The sequence below is a fragment of the Rhinopithecus bieti genome, unplaced genomic scaffold, assembly GCF_001698545.2.
Source record: "Rhinopithecus bieti isolate Rb0 unplaced genomic scaffold, ASM169854v2 scaffold_4104, whole genome shotgun sequence".
Lineage (NCBI taxonomy): Eukaryota > Metazoa > Chordata > Mammalia > Primates > Cercopithecidae > Rhinopithecus > Rhinopithecus bieti.
Genome location: NW_016804554.1, coordinates 1,479,407 through 1,487,823, shown reverse-complemented (window position 1 = coordinate 1,487,823; position 8,417 = coordinate 1,479,407).

Genomic DNA, 8,417 nt, shown 5'->3' with positions numbered 1-8,417 from the left:
TTGGGAAGGTGATCAGGGTTTTTTTCTCATCATTTATATAGTATAAGCCATAGATAGTTGCGTCTTTAGTGATAAACAATTTTAACCTCAATTCCATACTATCTACTTTCAAGGCCTTCATAGTGTGAAGTTATTCCTAAATGGTTTCATTAGTGAGTCTTCACATTTTAGAGAGAAAAAAAATCAAAACTAATTTATCTTCTTGGTGGCCATAGTGCTTTGCATCATGATTTGCTTTGCTGACTCTGAGGACAGTTGTGTGTGAGTGACAGACCCTGTCATGCAGTCTCCACCTCATATGCTACTCAGGCTGCATAGGGGTCAAGCAAGAACAACAGTAATCTGCAAGAGTATATTATTTTTAAGGAGGCTCCAGATGGAATTTCACTTATTTATTTAGATTTCATTTGAAGATATATCCAGTTTTGAAATGGTAGCCCATTTGTCAGATATTGATATAGAAAAGCAAAACAATAGTGATCAAGAGCTGTCTTTAGTGATTTCTGAGCTGTATCCTATTTTTCTATCATGCATTGTGATTTTCTACAATTTATTCTGGTAGAGTTCAGAAAAATCACACTTTTAATACCCAACAATGGTTAACTGAATATATATTCCTGTACACATAGAAGAACTAAAATTTTGAATGTTTAATAGTGATGTTTAAAAATGTTTGCCAAAGTCACCATTTTAAAAGAATGTCAAGGATGTCCTATTTTACCACCTTATCTAACATTGCATACCACCCCCAACTTTCCTATAAACTTTCTTTGTTTTCTCTCTTAGTTTCTGTGACTATCTAATGTATTAAATATCTTGCTTACTGTGTTTATTTCCTGTTTCTTTTATCAGAATGTAAACTCCATGAGAGCAGGAATGTTTGTCTGTTCTGCTCACGGTGGTGTTGACCTAGAACAGTGTCAGGCACATAGTTGGCACTGAATAATAAATATTTGTTGAATTAATACAGTGAATTTTAAAAGACCCAGCATTTATTCATTCAACAGACATTTATTAAACACATACTGTTTGCCTGTGCCTCATATAAGTACATATCTTGGTTTGTTAACACTTACTTTGTTAAATATGCAATTCCAAGCATCCTAATGTCCAAAGAGTCTATGATTTTCAGTATCTGTTTGATAATCTATCAAACAATTCGCTGTATTCAATAGGCCCTACTGATTTGTAAGAATGAATACATATTAAAGAGATTCTACTGGAATAGTTTAAACACTAAGAGTACAGTATCATGTGCTTTTGAAGAAAGGGAAAGAACTGAAAAAAAAAACAAAATCTTCAAATCCTACACATGATGTCCTTGGTCAAATTAGACAATGCCTTCTGTCCCTTGCCAATTTCTAGAGGCTTTTACTGCCTTGTTGGGAGCACATGCCTGGGCTTGAATGCTGGCTGTGTCACTTATGAACTGTGTCACTTTAGGCATATTCCTTAGTATTTTTGTATCTCAGTGTCCACATCTGAAAAGTTGAGTTGTTGTGAGAATGAAATGAAAAGACACGTACAAAGTGCTTAGGACAGTGCCTGGAATGTGGAATGTACTCATCAGTGGCAGTGCGGGTGTAGGCACTGCCTAGCCCGAAACAGTTTCTATTATTTACTTGTTTTTGGATTTGTCTATATTTGAAAACAGTGTCTATATATATTTTTTTTCACATGAGAAACAAATGGCAAAGTGAATAGAAACTACATTTAATGTACTTGCACTCTTTTTCAGATGCTCTATATTTGTTTTTTTTTTAAGTTAAGTGCTGTGTTATTCACACTCTAATATTCTTGTCTTATTACAGCAAGAGAAACAGTGATTATTCAATGTTGTCTGATTACCTTAGCCTGGTGTTGTTTTCATTCTAGGGGAGCCAGGGATATGTACACTGTGTACACTGCGTTCCAGAAAGGAGAAAAAAAGGATAGGCGTTGTGAGTTCAAGAAAGAATTTGAGGGAACAGTTTTCAAGTGCATTGCACCCTGGGGACTTGTGTCTGGCATGGGACTACCAGGGAAGAGACAGCAGAAAAGTTAACCAGAGCTTGGGAGCACTCAACGTTGCGATGGAATCTGGACTCTGCTTCCTGGCAATGCGATCTTGAATTAGTCCCCCGACTTCTTAGAGAAGTAGAAAACAGTGAAGAGCAAATGCTGTGTAAGCAGAGACTTCCCATGAAATCCTTCTGCTAATTAATTAGCTGTAGATTTGGGGCCAAGTTCCTGAATTGCTATCAAAGTCTTAATTTTCTCATCTGTATATTGGCCATAAAAAAATTCCTGTTACAACACTGGTAAGATAAGGCATGAGCTTTGCACTGTGCCTGAATTACTTTGCACTTACATAAAAAATGCATGGTAAATTGTTGCTTTAATGATGGGGAATGCCAGCACTAAACTTAAAAGATTTAGGGACTAAATGAGATATATAAAGCACTTAGCACATAGTACCTGTTTTAAAAATGTTCTTCCTTCCTTCCTTGTGGCATTCTCATACTTCTTTCAAGAGTAATTTCCACCTTCTGCTTCTTTTTCTCCTTTCCAGCAATGTCTCCTCACTCAGTCTCTGTAAGTGATGCTCAAACAGTGCATCTGCCCACATCTCTTGCTTCGTGATCATGAAATGCAAGATTCAAAGGAGGATGGCAAGATGGGCCACTTAGCGAATGCCACACATTTCATCTTCTTGAGCCTTCCCACTGAAAACATACCCACCTACACCCCTCTCTTCTTCCCCAAGATGATTACTCAGTACTTAAAATCACAGAATCCTACTGCTAGAGTTTAGGCCCAAGGTAGAAAACTGAGAACCTGGGGGCCAGTCCAGCCAGAGATGTTTTGTTTCACCTGCCTGGGGTTGGCACAAGTGGTGATTTTAAAATCTTGAATTAGTTTTTAATCATTTAAAATGTCAGATATTTCAAACTGAAATATAAAACACAGACTCATACATTTTTCTAGCTACTGTGAAAGTGAGGCAATCTGGCAACACAAATCCCAGATTCTCCCAGGTGACAATGGTCTGGAGTGGAGCAGCTGCCCCCGGTGTCCTCTGGTTAGACCCAGCCCCCACCACAGTCTGCCTTTATTTATATTACAGGCACAGCTCCTGACCATACGATATCCCAGTTCTTTCCATTTATAGATATGGGACTGGAAGCCCACCACGGCTTAGTGATGCGTACAGAGGGCAAGGTAAGCTAGTTACTGAGTGAAGATGTGAATTTGTGTTTTTGGACTCTTGGGCCTGTGCTCTACTATCTCTTTAGCTGAAATGCATAGAAGATCATTATTCAGTGGAAGATGGGTTTTTAAATGCTTTATGGTTAATTTTCAAACATCTTGGCCCATTATCTTTCTTGGTTAGATGATGAGCAAATATAAACAACCCCCCAGGTTCAATTTTGCTCTTCAGTTCCATGTCCTTCCTTCTGTTTACTGCTCCTGGCCATACCCACTGTGCCCATGTCCAAGTTGTAAGGACTGGCCCTGCTGGTAGACAATGTCCAGTGAAAACTAGGTAGCTTCATTTGATACTGTTTATCCAGTGATACAAGCTCATGTGCCTATGGGAGCCAGGCAGGTAATGTGTGTGACTGGCTGGGGTGACCTGGGCACCAGCAACCCTGAAGGAGGAGCACGTTCCTACCTCAGCTCTGGTTGACAGACACCATGAGGGATTCCCGCTGCCATCAGATCCTTTTGTTTTTATTTTTAAGGAGAATCCCGAAGTTAGGATTTTATATGAAAACTTCTGGCTTTCATTTTGGCAATTAATTTACATCTTTAAAAAACTCATTTGGCTAAAGAGAACAAAGACTCAACAGTTTGTGAGTCCTGCCAAGGGAAGGTCCAGTTGAAAAAATGAAAAAAATGAAAAAAAAGTCCCTGCCACTGAAGGGATAGTGAGATACACAGAAAGCACACAGCTTTGATTTCAGACAGACTTTACTGCGCCACTCCAATGTGATGCTAACTAAACCACTACTTCTCTGAGTTTCAAAACCCCCATTTGAAAAAGGCTTGTAATAATTCCTTAGGCGGTAGATGTGAGGACCGAAGAGAGACTATAGGTACAATGCACAGAACAAGACCTGGGAATGTCTTAGCTCCCTTCTTCCTCTGCCAGTATCATCTGGTTTTTTTTCAAAATAGTGTATTTGAATTTAAATCTATATATTTGTTGCTTTGTTTCTTTTCTTTTCATTTCATAGTACCATAAAAATGGTGGGCTGAAGACTGTTCCTACTGTCTTGGCTGCTGCTTGAGGTCCTGGACTGAAAATGATTCTTCAGGAAGAGATATGCTGTATTGAATGTTACCTGATACAATTAAGAGACATCTCAAACAAGCTATTATTTATGGGATTAAGACAGGAATCAGCAATGAAATAAATTCAAATATGGTATTCCTAAGTAACCAGTCACTAAGAAAAAATATGCTCCGTTCTCAAGCAGTATTTCGGTTAAAACAACACATACATGTCACAACAATCCAGAGATGCCAGCAAGTTCAGATGTTCCGCCTTATTTTTAGGCATATTTTAATACTCATGACGGAATTATATATTTTAGAGCTTTTTTATTTTCTGGGAAAATAAGGTATTCCCCAATGGATTTGGATGAACTTTGAGATAATTTTAAATGCCTGTCAGAATAATGAGAGCCTTCAGACAGAGGAATGGCAAGAGAAATGCCCACCTCCTTCCTTGATGTTACCCCTCACAGCTAAGAGGCGTGGGGAGTGAAATTAAGTAGCTGTAAGCAGAATTATGGGATTTAGAGTCTCTATTGACTCTGCTTTTATCCAATTGGGAATTCTTTCATTTGTAACAATTCTTCGGTTAAAGAAGGAAGTAAGAAAAGCCACAAAAAAAAGTTTGGAGTCAGGGGTGACCAAGCCAATCTTATCCTATACTGAGATGGTGCCAGAGGTGGGTATCCCTTCCTCATTTATTTCTTTGTTTTTACATAGCATCTCTTTCTTTCTCTTTCTCTCTCCCTCTCTTTTCCTATCCCTTTGTCATCTGGTGATATACAATGAATGACTTTTTATCTCTTAGACATTGATTTGCCTTTACCAAAGGAAGAGTAATTTTAGATACATCCAATTTTCAGAAGTAGAAGTGGGATGTGTGAGGCAAGTTTCAATTTCCCTAGGCATATCTCAGCTTTAAAGGAAAAGTTCCCATGACAAAATAAAAAATATTTGATAAAATCTTTTATATAACTCCCTATAATTTTTTCATAGCTTGGAAGTGGTCTAAGAGTTGTGCGATGTAGCCGTTGCTAGGGAAACTTGCTTTTTAGTGAACAGCAATTTCCAAAGCAGATGCATTTCCTCTCTAACTAATGAGTGTGTAAATGGTACCTCTACTGCATTTTGCCTCAGTATTTTGGAAACAACTTGAACTATTTGCTTAGGACAGCAGATATCTGCTTTATAAAATTGAAGCAAATAGACTCCTAGTATATCTTATTTATATGCAACTTGTGATGCATATTTCAAAAGCACATTTGCTGTTTTTCACTTTCGTGTTGGAAGACATTTTACACCTGTCAATGGCAGAAATAATTACTAGGATTTTTTTTTTAAGTCCTCTCCGGAAGGTTTAACTATGTTTGGTTGCATGTTGCATTTCATTCCCACAAATCTAACTGCAGAGAGGGGAACTCTACTGATTTGGACTGGGAAGCCAAGTGGAAGTCGCGCTGCATACTAGCAAATTGAATATTGTTATGCAAAGTTGGGTGGGAGCAAGGCTATTTCAGAGGCTATAACGTTTCCTTCCAGTTCACTGATCCGCTAATTTCCATTCACTTCAAACTACTCCTGTATTTTTTCAGAGAAAAAAAGCTATTTTCTACCATTTGCACTGATCCTAATCTTTGGCTTTGAACAAAATCTGTCTGGATAACAAGGAGATATGGTCACCCCCTGCTTTTATGGACAGCTGGCAATGGGTCCAAACACATGCAAATAAGGAATATAGCTATTTCCACAAAAGGTGGAGCCACATATGCCCTCTAATTATGCTGTGAGATTTTAGAAGGAGGAGAAAGATAGATTTAAGGAATTACGAAAGGAAAGGCCCAGAAAATGGGAGCAGCAGCTTGGACAACATAAAGGATTGTCTGAGCAAAAGACAATATACAAACTTTTTTTTTTTTTTTTTGTATCTCCCTTCCTGAAAGAGTCCTCTGAAAGTTTCTAAATATGGAGGCTTTGTATAGTACCATGGAAATGAAAGAATATTGGCCTGATTACTAGTGTAAATTTACAAGAAGACCTCTCTTGATAGAATTGTGCAAGATTATATGTGACTTTTTCTTTTTTTAAAAAAATCATTTACTCATTTTTGNTTTTTTTTTTTTTTTTTGTATCTCCCTTCCTGAAAGAGTCCTCTGAAAGTTTCTAAATATGGAGGCTTTGTATAGTACCATGGAAATGAAAGAATATTGGCCTGATTACTAGTGTAAATTTACAAGAAGACCTCTCTTGATAGAATTGTGCAAGATTATATGTGACTTTTTCTTTTTTTAAAAAAATCATTTACTCATTTTTGTTTTAGTAGTTTTGTACTTCTTGACTATGTCCTTCAGAGGGATTAAAGCTATACTAATGTTAAGTATATTAACTGAATGGTTTTAGATCTCAGTTAGTTCAACTTGAAGCTTTAAGTTTCTTTTAAGTAAATAATATAGTTTCTTAATATAATACAGCTTCAGACTGTACTGGTGTTCTGTTTGTGGCATGTGTAAGGGAGAATGGCAAGGAATGCATTTTTTAAAATTGTATCTTACACAAGAACTATCAGGAGGATTCTAAAGCACGTAGCATAAGAGCTGAATTTTTCAACAAGTTACCTTGGATTGTAATAGGGAGTGCCTGTGGGTTTGGTGAGGTTATTAGTCCCTTTTCCCATTGGCATATTGAGCAGATAAATTACTTGCTTCTAGGGAATTGTGAGTTTAAAAATTTTTTTTTGAGTTACACATGGGAATAAAATTTCTATTCTTGATGGACATTTTTTTTTTCTTTTTTTAACTAAACTCCAGACTTTATTTGAATTTCACCAGATTTTCCATTAATGTCCTCTTTCTGTTCTAGGATCCAATATAGAGTACCACGTTGCATTTAATTATCCTCTCTCACTAATCTTCTCTGGTCTGTGACAGTTCCTCAGTCTTTCCTTTTTTTTTCCTTTTCTAAGACTTTAACAGTCTTGAAATTGGCCAGGTATCCAATAGAATGTCCCAAATCTGGGGTTGTCTGGTTCTTTTTTCATGACTAGACTGGGGTTATGGGTTTTTGGAAAGACTACCACTGAGGCAAAGTGCCCTTTTTGTCACATCATATCAGGGATAGATGATATCCACATGCCGTCACTGGTTACATTCGTCTTCATTACTTTGTTAAGGTGGTGTCTGCCAGGCTTCTACTGCAAAGTTACTATTTCCCTTTTCTCTACTCTATTACTTGAAAAGAAGTCTCTTATATCTAGCCAATACTAAACAGGGGTTGGTGGAAATTAAACTCTACTTCCTAAAGGGAGAGGTATATCTACATACACTATTGAGAATTCTTCTGTAAGGAAGATTTGTCTCTTCTACTCAGTTTATTTTTTGCAATAATTTAGTTACATCAGTATGGATTCTCTTATATTTATTTTATACTTTGGGTTATAATCCAATACTGCTTTATTTTGTTGCTCAAATTGTTCCACCTTTGACAACTGGGAGCTCTTTCAGGGTGGATTCCATGCTCCTTTGCTGTAGCCCCATTTTTTTGTTGCTGTTGTTGTTTTAGCACTTCTTCACTTTCTGGTGCTATAAGATGATGTGAACTGGGTAGCTTAAACAATGCACAGTTATTTCTCACAGTTTTTGAAGCTGGAAAGTCCAAGGTCAAGGTGCTGGCAAACTCATTTCCTGGTGAGGGCCCTCATTCTAGCTGGCAGATGGCCGCCTTCTTGCTGTGTCCTCACATAGTGGAAAGAGAGAAAGCTCTGATCTCTTCTTCTTGTAAAGACACTAATCCCATCTTGAGAACTCTACCCTCATGACCTGTATAAACCTAATCACCCCCCAAAGGCCCAACCTCTAAATACTATGACATTGGGCATTAGAGCTTCAACATGAATTCGGAGGAGACACAAACATTCAGTCCATAACAGCCCTAATACAATATGATTGATGTCTTTATACAAAGAGGAGATTAAGACACAAACATACCCAAACTGAGAACCTTAGCAAGAGTCAAGAAGAGAGGCTTTAGAAGAAGCTAAACCTGATAACATCTTGATCTTGGACTTCTAGCCTCCAGACATTTCTGTTGTTTAAGCCACCCTGTCTATAACTTTGTATTAGTCTGTTAGATCTACCCCCCTCCCCAACTCCCCCCCGCCCCCC